General features: G+C 36.6%; 1 protein-coding gene across 5 annotated transcripts in view; it reads right to left on the bottom strand.

The window, feature by feature from the left end:
• Positions 1-20,000, bottom strand: part of LOC106884018 (uncharacterized) — a 1,573,201-nt gene that overhangs the window by 388,921 nt on the left and 1,164,280 nt on the right. For all 5 annotated transcript variants that reach the window (XM_089350855.1, XM_089350881.1, XM_089350853.1 and 2 more), the window contains one exon: positions 6,999-7,061. The gene's annotated coding sequence lies outside the window, so the exon portion shown is untranslated. The remainder of the gene's footprint in view (positions 1-6,998; positions 7,062-20,000) is intronic.

The following is a 20,000-nucleotide window of genomic DNA, read 5'->3' as shown; positions in this document are numbered from 1 at the left end:
ATAGATATATCGTATTCTCATAGGTGTAGTGCTTAGTACAACTATATGCTTTTCATTTGACAAGGCGCTTGATTCATGTTACAAAATTTGTCCGACCTAAAGTGTGTCCGTGTCGCGGTCCATGACTTTGCGTTTAGATAGACCCAGCGATGGATTGATATTCCCTTCAATAGTGTTTCTATTCGGAAAGTAATCTAGAGTTGATGTCATGTCGGAATATATTTGCCTCCACTGCCACCTTGTGAAATTGAACCTGAAATAATATGTTTCTGAAGTGAACTTCTTATCCACTCGTTGACGTACGTTTATATATTTAGTCTCCACGGAAAATATATTAACATGATAATCATCATGAGAAAACATGCAATGGAAATTCTACCCAGTATTCACTCCGCTGATGCGTTTATTACAATGCTACACATTGCTTTTTCCTATGCACCAGCTATGATTTGCTGCAGTTGGTTTGATATTAATTACGTGATTATGATTACATTATAAGCCACAGATTATTCGCTTAAATTACTTAGTTCAGTAAGCGAACATAAAATTACACTCGAGTATAATTTTGTATACACAAATTGACTACAGAATGGATGCAAGTTTAATACTTCAAGTCTCGTGAATTATATATATTTGTGTCTTAACCGGTTCATTTCAGTCAAGGACATAGGTTATCCGTTTAAATTGCATAAAATCCACATTAAGCAGGTGATATACTTTTATATCTAACTCGAGTCATGCTCATTTTATACACACATACTATGACGCTACATATGCACTTAGACACTCGATCAAACAAAACTTCTACACACTTTTGTATACATACATATAGACGTATACACTCAGTCATAAATACATACATGCACAAGTGTGTGTGTATGTGTGTAATGAGAGAAAGAGAGAGAGAGATTTGCATATATAAGACAGAATGCACGGCATAGTGTGGATGCAAACAGCAATGATATTTATAAGATATAATTATTAGAAACTCTGGAGTGAAACAAAATAAAACTTATTGTTCAATTGACTCCAGAGAATTTTTCATAAGTTTTTATTTTATTAATCACACTTGTCCTCATTCCTTATTTTTCATTTAATTCCCTGAAATATCGGCAATTAAAATAGGCAATTAAAATGAAGCCATAAAATATGAAATACGTTAATGTCCATCTTTTAATTAAAGTTATTGATTTCACAATTCAACTCAAGGGAAAATTTAGTAGTTCGCTGTTTAATACGCTACTGTGTTACATGACGATTTATGCAGAATCCATATGTTCTAATACAGAAGCTATGCATTCACATACAGAAATACCCTCATACAAAACACACAAACTCCCACATCAAAACCCCAGAAATAAAAAAAAAAATATACACTCACTAACACACAAAAACACAAAACACATATAAACACAAACACACACGCACCCACACGCACCCGGGCACACACACAAACACACACATGCGCACACAAAACGAGAGATATTACTTAAGTATTTTCAATAAACATACAGTAGATCATGCTGGAGCACTGCCATAAAGGGTATAGTGGTTTATATAGATCTAATTACTCCACTATTATTTATTAAATCGATATTAGAAGAATGAAAAGCAAAGCTGACCTCGGCAAGATTTTCACTCAAAATGAAAGGTGAGATACGTAAGTAAACGGAACATGATATTTTGTCTGAGAATAACGGATTCAGCAATGCCCCGCCAAAATATTAGTAAGCACAACGCAGTGTATACATATATGCTCAAATCCAACGTACATAAATATATGTGTGACATTCTGAGTTGTGTGTGTATGTGTGTGTGTGTGTGCGTGTGTGCGTGTGCGTATGTATTATATATATATACACACACTCACACGTACACACTCTTTGTTTCGCATGATTTTAACATCGTTTTGCTTATGTAACATCAGACATACATTCTATTCTTTTCCTTGCCACATAATCTAACTTGCTTTTCTTGTGACGTTTATATGTATGTAAGTATGTATGTATGTATGTATGCATGTATGTATGTATGTATGTATCTATCTATCTATCTATCTATATCTATCAATCTATGCATACATAGATACAAATATACAAACACACGCATATATACATATATATGTATACACACACACACACACACACACACACACACACACACACACACACACATACCTAATACCTACCTGCTTACATGCATCCATACAAATCATTATTTTATAGAATGTAGCATTTCGCAGAAAACATTATAAGTTATACATTTGCGAAGAATTGCATAGAAATGATGCATAATGCTCCCTAATGTGAAATGTGTATATTCACATATACACAGAAAAGCACAAGTTACTGTTTCTACATACTGAAGTAAACTTTATGTATCATATAAAAACTACTTTGACATTTAGAAGACGAACAGAATAGGGTAACACATACTCTGTATATAACTTACGTAAATATATATAGAAAAACGCATGCATAATAGTACTGTTATGTATTGAAACTATGAACCAATAGCGAAATATATAAGTAAAGAAATGAATAAAGGAATAAATTAGTAAATAGATAAATAAATGAATAAGTAAATAAAGGGAACATGCACGTATATAGAATAGATTAACGTCCGCTTGCGAGATTTTAAATGTATGCATATAGACACTAGCACAAACACCTTGATGTTATTACACGGCAACACGTAGACTCAACGCACGCGCTCACTTGTGCAAACACACACACAAACACACGTGTTCTAAATGCGTGATGATTATATAAGTGTAAATAATGTCAGACATAACACTCGTGCAAATATTATACATAGGCAATATATGGAAATCACATATGCTTGATTTCACCCAAGGTGCCAGCAATGCGGACTATATTTATAATTGATGATATACAATATAATCGAATCTTGTTCTCTTCCTTTTTGTGCCGTCATCTCTTTGCATTTCGATCTGCTTTTTAAGCATCGCGGTTTCTTTCTCTTTTACTCCCTCTTTTCGCGTGCTGGTTGTTCTATGTCCCTCCCCTTTTAAATATACCTACATATATACATACATATGTACACCCAAGCACACAAACAAATACATTGCAATCGGCATTTCGATTACTGGACCGGGTGGTGCGAGTGAAGAACATTTCACTTTTCTCCATCTGCCCATATGCAACTAATTAATCCTGCAACTGACTGGTGTCACGATCAAGAGGAACGTTTCTATTTCGGTCACTTTTAAGCCACGGTAACCTCATAACCGGCCTTATCAGTCCAAAGACTCGAAACAGTAATGTCCATATATACATACATACATGCATGCATACATACATACATACATACATACATTCATACATACATGTTGGATATTCAAGATTGGATATCCAAGACTACATATTTGTACAAGAAGCTAACCTTCAACCGACCATATCTTATCAATCTGTACCAGGAAGCTCTCAATAGGAGCTTACCCCAGAGTAGCATACCCCACTGGTTAGCTCTGACAGAATTAAAATTAATTTCCAAATGCAGAACTACCAACATGCCGAACAAATACCGGCCAATTGCATGCCATGACTTAATGTATAAGATATATAGAGCATGCTTTAACTTCTTCCACCATGACCATTGAGAAACCAATAACATCATAGCAGACCAAATAGCTGAGCAGAAGGGAGACTGGGGATGTACCGTACAATTATTAAGCAACAAAACTGTGATGTCAGAGGTGCGAGAGCATAGGAGAAACCTAGTTTCAATGTGGACAGACTACAAGAAAGCTTTTGACTATTTTCCACACTCATGGATGCTAGAAGCCCTTCAACTTTCTAAGTTCCAGTGAGATTATTCAAAGCCATAGCTGACATAACCTCATCGTGGGCAACCCATCTTGAAATTAATCACAAAGAGCGATTGTATTATAACTGATAGAATACAGTATCGCAGAGGCATATTCTAAGGTTACAGCCTCTGTGATGTTGTTTATCCTTTCCGTAAACCCTTTGTCATTCGTGTTAAGGAAGTCTGAACGCTATCTCACTGGTTTACATGGAAACAGATATACCAAAATTACACACTGTTTCTTTGTGGATGACTTGAAATTTTATGCAAAGCGTATGCACTAGTTGAAAAAGAGCCTTGACCTAGTTACAACATTCTCAAAGGATGCAAGGCTAGAGCTTAGTCAGGATAAATGTCGTTATATGGTAGTGAAAGGGAGAAAACTGTTAATCAGACTAGTAACATCTCCATAAATGATTTGACTGTTTCCCTTATATCTGACGAGGAATGTTACAGTTATCTAGGGGTGGTTGAAAACATATCTTATAATAGCATTTGCAACAAAACACGCGTCACTAAAGAATATTACAGCCGGAAATATAAAATTTGGACCTATAACGTGTATACAGTGCCAGTACTCATACCAACATTTGGGCTGCTCGATTGAACGCTTGATGAGATCCGAGCCGTTGATGTGAAAACCGAAAAAATCCTAACAAGCACACATAATTTCCACACGAAAACAATTAATTTTTTAAAAACGAAAACAAGGCGGCAGGGGCTTGACGTTGATCCATAACGCCTTTGAATGTCGTATCATATCCCTTCGGCAACATTTTTAACCATGAAGTCTCGAAGTGAATCCCTTAACCAAGTTTGCATATATGAGGTTGATAATATTATAAAACTTGGAAGGCAGCTCCTTGAGCAACATTCTTTGTCTGATAACCAAAAATACATGCCGGAAACAGTCGCACGAAAGGGTGTACCTATATGAGCAGAAGACTATGCATGCATATGTTAGTAGAAAGTGCCACAATGATAGCAACATTGATCATCAAAGCAGTCACATGGACCAGTAACCGGATTATTGCCTCCCTTTTAGTAGAGTTAGCGTTTGCAATCCAAGAACAGGAAATATCAACCAAATACCTGATGCACGATAGGGATAGAGATGCAGGAATAGCAGGACAACGAGGATGCAGACTCTGTGGAGTTAAAACTGAAGATATCACCCTTATCATAAGCGGTTGTCCGAAAATGTCAATGCGGTATTATCTACCGATAAAGCATGACTTCATAGTTAGGACACTGTATAATGAAATATGTGGGAAGGAAAACCCAGAGGACATAGAAATAAGAGCCCACAGTATGGTAGGAGCCACTCATAATTAAAAAGAATACTGGTGGGATGTCCCAGAGAAAACCTAAATAAAATGCAAGCACAATACACCTGATATAATGAGTTGGCATAGAGAAGAGAAACAGTTTAACACTCGGGAAGTGAGAAAGTCTATTACGATTCGAGCCTACGCTCTTCAACAACAGAAAGGAACGCAGAAAGAAGCAGAGAGAGAAAGTAGAGAAAGGTTTAGTGGCTAGTGATCAATCATGGTGAATGCCGGACAAAGGTGGTCAAACAGGAGACCTAGGAAGAAGGAAAATAAGTTGTGGTGATCCCAAAACGAAGGTACGCGTGAGTGTGCATGTGAGAGCGTGTATGTGCGTGTGAATAAGGGCTGGTGACATTGACGTGTGCGTGTGTGCTTGTGTAGATGTATGGATGAGGGTGTGGATGCTGGGAACGGGTCAGTGCTAGTGTGTGTGGGGTAGTGGGGTGGTGGGGTGTGGGGTGATGTGGTATGGTGGTGTGTGATGTGATGGTGCGTGGTACTGGGGTATGGGGTAGGCGAGCGTGGGGGAAGCAAGAGTGGGGTGTGGTTGGGGTGAGGGAGGAGTAGGGTGGGGTGTGAGGGTGCGGGTGTGGTATGTAAGAGTAGAATCTTTGGGATGGGGTAGGATGGAATGGGTGCGAGACCGGAGTGTCGTTGGTGAGTCTGATATCTCAGAGGTGTTCCGCGAACCGGTCAGCCAAGCGGTGTCTCGTTTGACCGATGTATAGAGAAGGACAGTGTGAGAAGGAGATGCAATAGATGACGTTGCAAGAAATGCAGGTGAAGTAGTCAGTGATATGAAAGTGTAGATGATGGGTACCTGTGAGGTTGGTGGTGCTGGAGAGATAAGGGTAAGTGCGGTAGGGTGGGCAGGAGCAGGGGAATGAGCCGAGTATGGAGGTTAGGTTAGGGAGGAAACTGTGGACCAGATCACGTAGATTATGGGCTCGCTTGAAGTAGGGGAGGGGTCGGTTAGGGAAGATGTGCGAAGTGGAGGGGTGGGACTGAAGTCGCCGGAAGGGTGGTAGGTGAGGGGAAATGGGAGATGTGTAACGGCGGGGTAGGGGGGTCTGAAGTATACGGACTGTTGCCATGGTAACAAAGCTAAAGTACGCAGATTGAGGCCACTTGTGTGATATTCGAAGGGGACTACTTTGAAGGAGATTAAATGCCAAATTTATACGTGATGTAGTTTTCTTTTTCTGCTACTACTCACGATCCTTAGTAAAATATATGTTTAATTATTTGGTTTATAATGAAAATAAGAAGCGTAACAACAGCCAATGAAAAAATGTTTCATGTGAAAGAAAACAGCATTCGTCTTTTTTCATAATTCTGTTATTAAAGTCTATTAACGCTAAGTTAAACGATTTTTAAGAAAAATGGTATACGACTGCGACCCTGCACAGCCATATATATATATATATATATATATATATATATATATATATATATAGAGAGAGAGAGAGAGAGAGAGAGACAGAGAGACAGAGAGAGAGAGTTAGATAGATAGATAGATAGATAGATAGATAGATAGATAGATAGATCTGCCAAATTCACTGTAAACCTTTGTAGGACCGGGACTATAGAGGAAGAAACTTCCCACTATTTTCTGCGCATTGAAGACTTTACTCGAAACCGAGTGGTTGCACAGCTAGCGTGTTAGCCATGCATCCATTTTTGAAAATATTTTAAGCGTGATTTTGTATAAGATCATGCAGACGCGCGCACGCATACATATTGGCGTACGTGGTTGAATGATATCTCATGAAATCCATGTACTATCAAACTCATATTTTACGAAGTTAAATATATTAAGAGAAATCAATTTACCTGACAGGGTAGACTACAGGTGTTCAAACTTTTGGAGGGAGCGTTCAGTCTCTTGCGACGAACCTGTAAACATATAACAAACCTATTAAATTTTGTAATCATGATTATGAACGTGACTTCTTATACACGATATATTTAATTGAAACCAAAATGTATTTGATATGAATTGAAAAAGTATAATTTTTAAAGGTGTGACATTAATATCAAGAGTTTGGCAAGATCTTGAACACACTAATGAAACACGTTTGGAATGTATTTCGTCTAAGAGATAGAAAAGAAAGCTTTGTACGAGACGTGCAAGCCTGGCTATACTGGTTAATAAGTACGCTTTACCACCACGTAGTTTCAGGCGTAGTCTCACGGTATAGTAGTTTAGGCAAGTATTTCTAGTATAACACAGGACCAGCCAATGCATTGTGCGTGAATTTGTGAATGTGTGACGTAAAGTGTGAAAGCCATTTGGTGCGTGTGTGGAAAATAGAATGGTACAGATTGTATCTCTTCTCCCTGAAAATGGAGGCCAGATCTATGCAATGTCTATTGGTTTCCATTACTAGTTACTTATCCTAGTGAACTACATCTGCCAACATAATGAATTAACTCCGAGCACTCAGAAACAGCTGTCGAACTTCTAACACTACACCTTTCCCCCTTAATCTTCTGTGTTTTAGTAGTAAGTTTGCTCTGCTAATACATATATACATACACACAAGCTTACATACATATATACATATATATATACATACATACATACATATATATATATATATATATATATATATATATATATATATATATATATATATATATATATATATATATATATATATATATATATATATATATTATTCCTAAAAAAAAATAAGGTCAGTGGACGCAAGCGTAAACGCTGTATAGGCAAAATTAATAATTGTATATAGGATATATACCTATATTTTTATATACTAGGGTACTATATAAAGACCTGCTTCGCTAAAACTAGAAGTCAAAATACTGCTAAACTGCTGTAGCTAAGAAGTATTCTAACTTCTATGTTTAGTGAAGTAGGTGCTAATTTAGTACCATAGTATACATGAATACATGCCTATACATATATGTATGTATATGTATATTTATACTTTACATTTTCAGTCTTTGATTTCTTTCTATTTACAGGTATACATCTATATATAATTCGTATATGAAACCGAAGCAGATTTATTCATTTCCATCATTCTTTATATATATTTGAGTGTATGTGTGTGTGTGAATGTTTGTATGTGGGTATGTGCGTGTTTGTGTGTGTGCACCTGTGTGTGCATGCGTGCGTGTGTCTTTGACTCAGTTCCCCGCCCTACTGTTAAGTTAGGCGTTCAGCAAAAAGAGACCGATAGAATAAGTTCCATATTTTGAACATAAGTGCTGGGGTCAATTTATTCAAGTAATGAGGTCAGTGTGGCGTCCTTGTAACAGAAGCAAATAAACGATAACAGCTAAAGGCATATTTGGAAGCATGTTCATTCGATCAGTACGTGATTATCTATCCGGAGTGAAGTCGCGTGGCTTACTGGTTAGCGCATTCGACTCACGACTGTAAGGTCGCGAGTTCAATTTCCGGAGACGCGTTGTGTCCTTGATCAAGACACTTTATTTCACGTTGCTCCAGTCCACTCAGTTGGCAAAAATGAGCAGTACCTCTATTTCAAAGATCCGACTTTGTCACACTCGGTGTCACGCTGAATCTTCCTGAGAACAACATTAGAGGTACAGTGTCTGTGGATTGCTCAGCCACTTGTGATTTAATTTCAGAAGCAAGCTGTTCTGTTGATCGTATCAGCTGGGACCCTCGTCGTCGTAACCGACGGAGTGCTCCTGTATCCGGTACAGAGCAATTCTAATCTGTGTTGACCTTCATATGTTACACATTAACGTCCAGAGAAAATTTGCAATGTACGCATTGCAAATAAAGAAGTAACCCTTTTGTTTCCTACATAGAACAACTATCCGGTTACCTCCACTTTGTCTTCCGTTAACACACCGATGGAAAGGATAAGCGGCATTTTGCCGGGACCAACTTTGATTTTATCTCTGTAAGGTTCGATGAAGTCGAGTACTGGTGGTTGATATGATCGACTAGCTCCCTTCCTTAATATCCCAGGCCTTGTGAACATAATACAGAGTGTTTATAGACTTATATGCTTCGAGACAAATCGCTCTAAAAAAAATTTCAAGTTTTCTTAAAGTGTTTGAATTCTTATGGCATCAGTGCTGTGTGTATGCGTGTATGTGAGCGCCTATGTGCATATACATATGCTTGCATTAACAATTTGCGCGCTTGAATGAAATATATTTTATTCGCCCCTATCCATTAGGAAATCTACTTAGAATTCCTCTGTGATGTAAATCGCAGGAATGCGGTATTTTTCACGAGTGATTTCTTAGTTTAATACCCTTAAGTTGAAGTTGAAACATGTTACGTTGAGTGTCAATGTCCAACATCTATCATATAATACTTATTATCAAAACAAAAAAAGTCAAAGTGGTTGCAATACCAAATAATTGAAATATCATTTTAATTTCGAAATGCTTTAAAAATATTACGTTGTATATTCAAGTACAAAGAAAAATGTCTTATTCAGAAAATCACCAAGGAAATAGATATGAAGGCCCACAAAAATGGAAAAAAGATAATGTAATGAAAATATAGATTTCAAGCTGCATAAACGAACATTTCAATAGCTAAAGATAACTTTGTCTACCATATATGTTAAATGATAGAGCAAACGAAGAAAAGAAAAGATAAAGAAAAGAAAAACAGAAAGAAAATACAAAAACCTAGAAAAACCTTCCATAATTACAATCATATTTCTTTATCTTTCTTGTAACGAGTGTTTCAACATATTCGTGGCGCATTACACTAAAGAAATTGTTATTTTAAAGGACATTACTTCAATGAATAATAATAAGATACATCATTTGCATCAATTCCCTTGTGTGAAAATAACTGAAATGAAACAGTAAATATATACATATACCTACACAAATTACATACATACATACATACATACATATATATGCATACATACCTACGAACATATGTATGTATATATATATATATATATATATATATATATATATATATATATACATATATATATATATACACATACATACACACACATGTATATATGTATGCGTACATATATGCGTACCTCCCACACACACATATTGAGAAACAAAGAGAGAAATACAAAAAAAAAATAGAGAGAGGAAGAGAGGGGCAGACATACTGAGAAAAATACTGTGTGTATAACAATTATTCTCACATACAACCACACATCGACACACGCATACACATACACACACATATGCATAGATACATACAGAGACACGCTTGTATATACATATATATTTATTTATAATGGGTATCTTAACAGTAACTGAACGCTAGCCAATTTTATAGACTTAAGAATAGATCTAAAGACAGGCAAATATTTCTCCATAAGAAAATCGAAAAAGAAGACTATATCTATCCATAAAAATGCAACGAACTGTCGGAATGAATACGAGTATCTCTGGTATTTGCTTCGACATGGATATGGTAGCCATCTCGCTTAGAGCATCGTCATTAACAATCTACTCTATATTAAACTCAGTGAATGAAAAGAAAGAAGTGGATCATAGTATGGTTTAATACCGAGCAGTCTATACATAAGGATAAATAGCTAAGTATTTCCTTTTTAAAATTATTTATCAATACAAAGAATCCTTTCTACTATAGGCCTGAAATTTTAAGGGAGGGTGATATTTCATTACAGCACTTCAAATTGTTGAAATGCAAAGTCGACATTGGTGGAATTTGAACTAAGAACGAAAAGACGAGCGAAATGCCGCTGAGCATTTTGTTTGGTGCGGTGATGGTTCTGCCAGCTCTCCAAATTCTAAGTACATATAATATAAACAGTTTAGTTCTTATATAGGTAAGGGGAGTGTTTTCCCTTAACTATATAAGGGAAATAATAACATCACAGAAAATATACCCATTCATTGTAAATCTAATAAAAGGTAGATTGTATCCAAATCCATCTTCATATCCGCTGAATGTTCGTGAACATAAGCCAACAAGCTACAAAAAACGGCTGACAATATTGAAAGAACTTATACGAAATCTTTCAACAATTTTGTCCTTCAAAATCTTCTATCGTTCGGAAAACGGGCTTGTATAAACTGCTAGAATATCACTTATTCGAACTCTTTCTGCTTTGACAAGTAAAAAAAAAAAAAAAAAGAAAAAAGGTATGTGTCTAATAGAAAAAATCAAGAAAATGAAGTAATTTGCAATTTGTGACATCAGTAGTTTTGATCAACTGATCAACCATAGGAAGAGCATCAACAATATTGATCCTCTGGTACTGCTACGTCATTTATTTCGTACTCTTGCTGGTCCCTCTTAAAGGTTAATATATCCAGCCTTCGCTGTAACACCTCATCTGCATGAAAGGCAAAATCCTGGTGCATCCTTACTCTTGTGAGCAAAGAATCTGTGTAAAATGTGTGGTATATATCTTTTTTTCATTTGTATATATATTTCATTTCACTGAGCTGGTATTCAATGCCTGTTTCTCGGCAGCTATGATCAGGCTTTCAATGAGATTTTAAGGTCATATTTGATGATTTATTATTCCATGATGCTTCTAGGCCTCTAAGTTGTTAATTACGTGGTGAAAGTGACCATATAATCTCATGTGGAGTAGTGTTTTTTCTCTCTCGTTTCTGGTCGGAATTCATTAGTTCTCTCAACTGCATTGCTGGTAAATCCTTCTGCATTAACAGCTTACTGTAGCAGGTCTTGTTCGCTGTTTAAGAAATACTCTGTCCAATTTCCTTTCTCACTGTCGATGCACTCTCGTACGCTTATCAGGCCGCACCCAGCCTTGCGCCTCATCGTGTATAGCTTGTGAATATTAGCCTCAGGATAGCAGGCACCATGCATTGTCTTTCGTGTTTCGGGTCCGGCTATCGAGATCCTTGATATCCGCTCGTGTCCATTTGAAAATAGATGCACTACTACTGAAAACCACAGCAACAGCCAATACATTGATATCAGTCATAAGGTCCCTTGCATTGAATTTAGACTTCAAGAGAAGAGTGGCTTCAAACATGCAGCAGTGATTTGGTCTTTTATTTCTTTGTTCAAGCTGTCGTCGAGCTCCAGGATCACATACGGTTCTTCTATTCACTTTCCGTTTTGGCACTCTACTCAATTCTCTTGCTTCAGAGTGGGTTCCCTTCATTATGAGATCCTGATTCCATTCCTATGCCTTTCCTGCATATCTGTCCACTCCCACCCAGCCTCTCCATTTCAGTTTCTATTTTCGTAAACAGTTTTGACTCATCCATGAAGAGAAGGTAATTGAGACGAAGTCCATTCTTCCTCAGCTCACAGTGGGCTTTCACTTTGAGCTCAAAGCTATAACAAATAGTAATGGTAAACAACAATCTCCCTGGAAGATACCTCTTTTGATTATTACCTCGGATAAGTGCTGATTGTTACAGAAAAGATGTCTTTTCCAACCATTCTTCATTAGTACACGCACATTCATTCATTCATTCATTCATTCATTCATTCACTCATTCATTCATTCATTCATTCATTCATTCATTCATTCATTCATTCGACTTTGCCTTTCATCCTTTCGGGGTCAATAAAGAAAGTACCAGTGAAATATTGGAGGTCGATGTACTCTACTTACACCTACCCACAAATTTCAAACCTTGTGTCTATAGTAGAAGGATTATTATAATTATAATCATTTTCACTTCATCACAGGTTTTGTTGGAGCGCCTGGAGTCTTGTTTGGCAGCGGGCTTACTACCTGCAGCCTACGGTACTATGGCATTCGTTCTTTTCAGCTATCTAATACTGTCATGATTATTCTGGCCGTGCCAAGGAGGCAAGCCTTTTGTAACAGTTCAACAGGGTACTCTATTGCAATTTTCTTTATATTCCTCTTGATGACTTCCGATAGTATTCCCAAGGACCCAACAATAATTGGCACTGTCTTTACCTTCTTCATTTTCGATAGCCGGGTTATTTCGTACTTAAGAGGTTTATATCCGTCTTTTCGCCTTCCTTCTTTACTATTTGTGGGTCAAAGGGGTGTGAAACAACAATTATATAGCATATGTCGTGCACCTTGTCCACCACAAGTAGGCCCGGTCTGTTATGCTCCAGCACTTGATCTGTTTGAATCGGGAAATCCCAGAGGATTTTGCTTGTTTTCGACTCTTCCACTATCTGTGATTTGTTCTCATACCCCGTCTTGCTCTCATTGGCCCCTACTTTTTGGAGAGTTTCTTATGTAGCACTTTCGCTACCTGGTCGTGTGGGCCACAACTTGTAGTGGCTTTAGGCAAGTTAGTGCATTCGTTCGTGATATGGCCAATGGTTTTCATCCATTCTATTGCAGATGCGGCACAGCGGAAGCGCTTGCTCATTCCTCAGGTTGACCCTCTAGTTCGTGGCCAGATATTGGTACTGTGCTGCCATCTTTTTTTATGGTACCTTTCATCAGTCACTCCCATTTATTTTTTCCAGCAACTTCTATTGTGTCTATATGGAATTGATTGTGTAGTCCCTTCCTGAGTAATTCTTCTTCATGTCCTTTTTGTACTTCTTCCTTTGTTTTCCCTTTGTTTTCCCTTTGTTAGCACACGTGCAAAATTACATTGCACTGTTTATCTTTGGTCTTATTTCTCTGAGTTCAAATCTCTTCGAGGTTGTCTTTGACTTTCAACTTCTCCGTGTCGATAAAATTAAAATACCAAATAGCTATTGCAGTTAATTATATTGACTAACTTTCTACTCCCACATTGCTGGCCTTGTCCAGTTGTAATAGAGTTTTAAGTCGTAGAAATGTAATTTTGGGGTGACACAGTATGTTCTTCCAAAAGGATATATGAACCAAATCCAATTCACTTCGTTTATTAATTTTATTATATAAACATTGAAAATATTTTTTTTTTAAATTAAAAGAACTAAAAAAGTGTCAATGTTTATATTATTATTTTCTAATTACAACCGGTTCCAATTTCATCACTAACAGAATGTCTCTAGTGAAATATTTTATTTTTAATATTGTAATATCAAAAGATAGTGTGGTTCACAAAATCGAATGAGTGCCGGGTAAAAAAAAATAAATAAATAAAAATGCGGTATTTAGTTATTTTGTATTAATTTCGGAATATAAATCTCGTCGTGCCGTTCAATAAAATCTTTTATATTCTAGTGGACGTAATTGGTATTAATTAAATTCCAAGCCCTTTAAAATTCTGTATCCCACATTCCACATTGGAGATCTTGTGCCACATGAATATAACGCGAAACATGGACATATCTTTTCTGTTATTACCGTTTACTTGTTTCAGTCATTAAACTGTAGACATGATGGAGCATCACTTTGAAAAGTTTAGAGGAATAAGCCGACCCCAGTTTATTTTTTTAAGCCTGATACTTTATCTATCGGTCGCTTTTTGGAGAACCGCTAAGTGACGGGTACGCAGCCAAACTACACCCCAAACAACTCCACCACACACACAAACACACGTATGACGGGTTTCAGTTTCCGTCTACTGATCCCACACACAAAGGTTGGAGTTCCCCGAGGCTACGTAGAAGACACTTGGCCAAGGTACCATGCGGTGGAACGGAGCCGAATTCCATGTGGTTTGGATGTCAACTTCTTAAATTCGAGCTACACCTGCGCCCATTTGCAAGACTTTCATTCATGTCACCGAAGGAGGATATGTGTGGTCGGTTTGTGTGTTAGAATTAGCATGTAAATCTCCCCCAGGACCCACTGCATATTCTTTAAAAGATACGAGACGAAAGGTAATACAGAATTAGTAATGCCTAAAAGGATGGCACGATCATAATAGGAAATGTTTTGATCATCAATCTGCTCCCTAAGCGCTGATACAAAGTTAAGCATAAGCAGTTTATAACTTATTCTCTTTAGTTACGTTCTAAGTTGAAAAGACAGCTGGGCTGGTTACATAGATGCTTAGATGATGATGATGATGGTGGTGGTGGTGGTGGTGGTAGTGCCGATAACGATTACGACGACGACAATGATGACGATGATATATAATATCAAAATATAAATATCAGCCAAGTATCGATGTCTGTATACTCGATTAGCATCACTTCCAAAATTTGAAGTCTGTTGTTGACTACATTAGAAATCAATGTAAAAAAGTTGAAGATGGCGCGCAGGAAAGACTGATAAAGAGATAGAGGAAAAGAGAGCGAGATAGATAGATGGGTTGGTACGGAGTGAAAGTGAGAGATTTAGAGAGAAGGGAAGAGAGAGAGAGAGAGAGAGAGAGAGAGATAGAGAGAGAGAGAGAGAGAGAGAGAGAGAGAGAGACGAGCAGGGTGCGTGTACACTAAGTAATTTTAATCTTAATATATATTCTGTTTTATCATGGTAGGGAAATATATGCAAATACCATTTTACAAATATAAGGTACGTGTAGGACCCTTAGAAATTCCACAGAAAGAAAGAGAAACGGTTTACATGTTTATTCTTGTTTTGCTAAGTTATTTTACCTCCATTTAAAATGAAATATTTTATGATTTTAAAGTTTCCATCTGCTGAGCACGTTTATATTTTTCACTTCCTTTGTTTCTTCAACAAACTTTTTTCAACTATGTAATTCCCCCTCTTCGTGTTTTCCACATTTCTTTTTTCCTCTTCACCTCTCACTTCCATTAAGCACATGAGTGAGAGTATAATGCATCGGCCGCCTATGTGTTCTCTCACTCACTCTCAAATTCCCTCCTCCTCCTCCTTCTCCACCACTTCTTCCACTTCCTCCTCCTCCTCCACACCCCCAATGTGTGATATCAGTATGACCTTGCATGCTACTTTTGAACAAACATATCAATTGGTTTCTATAAAATGTCAGCTTCTTGTACCAATACCCAACTATTAGGTCCCTTCCAGGTGCCTTCCCGATTTGCAGTTTACCTACTGTTATAACAACGGTTTGTGCATCGATTTTGTACGGTTTACAGTTAGTGTTGGTAGAGTATTCTCTCTCAATTTTATTTAACGAAGATACATTCAGGTTGAAATCCCTCTTTTCGCTTCAAAATTTTGACCAGAATAATTGCAGATCTTCTTAGGAAGGAGCTTTCTTAATGGTAATATTTTCCTTCCTTATCATTGTATAATGCTTGTGGGTTGGAAGCAAACTTGCGATTCATACTGGCATGCTCAAAAATTCGCTTGCGATAGCGGAGATTCTCGCTCATCGTCCTGAGTTCATCTCCTAAAGTGATTAGTTTTTCCCTCAACAGCTCCAGGTGAAGAGTTGGCATAAAGTTTCACTAATTTTTGTCTATGGTAGAGTTGGTGAGGTGTAAACTCATTTTTCTCCTCAGATTTTATTATTGTAGTTGACCATCCAATATGGTGGCGCATGTTAGTCATGATTTCTTCAAGTTTGTTTTCCATCTAGGTAGCTTTCTTTTAGTATTTTCGTTACTTTGTTCATTATAGATTTCTCTTAGTTGTATGTATGCATGTATGTATGTATGTTTGTATGTATGCATGTATGTATGTATGCATGTATGTATGTATGCATGTATGTATGCGTGTGTGTGTGTGTGTGTGTGTGTGTGTGTATGTGTGTGTATGCATGTGCTTGTGTATGGATGGATAGCTAGCTGGATGGATGGATGGATGCATCGCCACATGTGGCAAAAGGCCATAGAAAATAATATGTGATGTAAATTAATGAGTATTTTTACATAATGAGAGATCAATGTATTTAACGAAGTAAACAAACAATATACTTAAAACAAAATATACCATCCGGTCTGCTGACGAAAATTAAGAGGATAACGGGTTAAACAATAATGTATTCCATGTACGCGCAATGATTGTTCTTGCCGTGAAGCCTCAAGTCAGTCATATTTGTGCTGACTAAAATCGGAAGACGTTCCAGTAATGACCACTCTCATGCATTTGAAAGAGAATGCAAAGCACATTAGCAACTATGTTTACTAGAGAATAGCGTAACTGAAAATACTTTTTTTTTTTTTTTTCGCAGACGGCATTCTGATTCAGCCTGGAAATATTATGAAAATACAGATATGAAGTCACTCGCCACTTTAAAGTCTCATCTTGACTTCGCTGTTAATCAACACTCTAGTGAACCAAACAGGAATTTAATTCCTGTTTGGTTCACTAGACTGTTGATTAACCGCCCAGTCAAAATGGTATTCTCTTCATCTCCTGCTCATGTATTTGCACACATTTACAAAATGGCTTTCTGAAATGAACTTCCATTATGCAGCTGAGGAGTCCATTTTCATTGCACATCTTATGTGGTGTTCTGACTACACAAATAAATGAAGCTTGTACGAAACGTACGTACTGCTATAACCTAATACATTTTTGTTGCTTTTCTTCAAATTTAATTCACCAAATCTCTTGATTTTGTTTTTGGATTTTACCCTACCAAATTCTGGTGCCAGAAACATTTTAAGTACCACATTTAATCTTTTAATTAAATCTATATATGTATGCATGACGAAATATTCCAGACTTTGAATTTTGAAGTAGTCCTTATTTCAAAAGGATTCTTAAAGACACTGTAGCGAATGAAAATATACGTATGGGAAATCTAATTTAGTACTGTTATAATGAATTTAGTTAAGTTCAATTTGACAAAGTGTATTTCAATTCTACTACAGCGATTGGAAATTTTATAGTCTGAGGTTACAAATGGTCAAAAATTGTCAGCACACCCACGCTAAAACATATACGCACGCATGCACGGACATACACGCGCACATATTTTGTGACAAAGAAATATTTCTTTCAAACACACTCTCTCACTCCATATGCATACAAACACATATGTATATGCGTGTATACACTTATATATGTATGTATATATATATGTGTTTGTATATAAATAAAATATATATATATACATATATATATATATATATATATATATATATATATATATATATATATATATATATATATATATATATATATATGTATATATATATATATTCACACACACACACACACACACACACACACACACACACACACACACACACACACACACACACACATATATATATATATATATATATATATATATGTATATATATAAATTCATATGCATATGCACACATACTTACACGCCTTTAATTATATGCACGTAGCTCAAAATTGCTCATAGTGTGTTAGATTGTAATTCTGTTCATTCCTATACGTTGGCCTGTGATAACTGCATTTTATCAATTCCTAGCAAATACCAATTATGTACGAGAGAGTAATGCCGGTTACAACTAACTTCAACCATGTCTTTATGTCTTTACAGATTAGAATTACTATTACTTGGGTGCCTTGGGCGTGTTCTGTACAACCAGAGCCATTGCTCTCCTCACACTCACACACACACGTACACACAAACATTATAATCTGAGTATATTTAATCGCTATTACGCAAAATCAAATTTAGTTACAGACTTAGACATAAAGCAGTGAAATATATGTGTAGACGCTAAAATACAGATTATAATCAAAATGGATGATATAAATGTATAACCTATTTAGGGTGCAGAGGTGACAACAATTTCAGGTGTTGGAAACAAGATATATTCAAGCAAATCTGATTACATTTCCTAGATGACATAGAAGGACGGCTCGTATATAGTTATCATATCATTCATTCTAAACTCATATATGTTAATACGTTAATCCACGCAAACACACATTCTCATCCTTCTATTTCTCTCCCTCCCTTCTCTACCTGTCTCTGTCTCGCTATCTGTCGGCACACACACACACACACACGGACACACACACAGACACACACACATATATATTAGGACAAGTGTGTTTCTGCGTGTGTGCGTGCGAGCGTGTATGCATGTGTGTATAAATATTCACGACGTTTTTCATTCAGTTTCCAACAAATAAATCCACTTAAGAGGCTTTGGTAGAAGAGATTCTCTTAATCTGTCATGCAGTGGGATTGAACAGTGAACCACAGATGCATATGAAAGACTCTAACCACACAGCCGCACGTAAATATGTATGTAGATACACGCGCGCAAACACACACACACACACAAACACACGCATAAACGCACATATGCACACACATTTATACATATATGTGTACATATATATATATATACGTATATATATATATATATATACATATATATATATATATATATATATATATATATATATATATATATATATATATATATATATATATATATATATATATATATATAAAGTGTAGTATATTGCCACTTAAGTGTGGCTGACCCCTAGGGGTGGATGTTACTGTTGCTTTTAGCCCCAGGAGGACATCTCCTCCAGCTGGCTTATCGACACACGACTGTGTCCTGTTTGCCAAGGGAAGTTATCCCTCTCACCTCGGTCTGCAGCACGAACGTATCCGGATTTCAGGGTTATTTCCCTTCGTCGGCGTTCGACAGCTGATGACCTTGGTGAGAGAGACAAAAAACCTGGCAAACTTATATCTTCTTTTCCAGTGAAATTCTTCACTGATATTGAAAAGGTGAAAACAAGCAATGTTAATTCTCTAAATGAAGTATTAACAGTAACTGCACGATAAAGTGTAGTATATTGCCACTTAAGTGTGGCTGACCCCTAGGGGTGGATGTTACTGTTGCTTTTAGCCCCAGGAGGACATCTCCTCCAGCTGGCTTATCGACACACGACTGTGTCCTGTTTGCCAAAGCTCCGAATGACACGCCATTGTTTTTCATGTCCTTTTGTTTTTGTATCGTCTTACTCTCCGGATGTTGTCGCCTGTTACATTATTCTTCCAGTATCTTGATTATATATATATATATATATGTATATATATATATATATATATATATATATATATATATATATATATATATATATATATATATATATATATATGTATATATAAATATAGCGG

This window comes from Octopus bimaculoides, chromosome 1 (assembly GCF_046866305.1).
Source record: "Octopus bimaculoides isolate indiv1 chromosome 1, ASM4686630v1, whole genome shotgun sequence".
In the NCBI taxonomy this organism is placed as follows: Eukaryota; Metazoa; Mollusca; class Cephalopoda; order Octopoda; family Octopodidae; genus Octopus; species Octopus bimaculoides.
The sequence above is the reverse complement of the archived record's forward strand: the minus strand, read 5'-3'. Positions and strand labels throughout refer to the sequence as shown.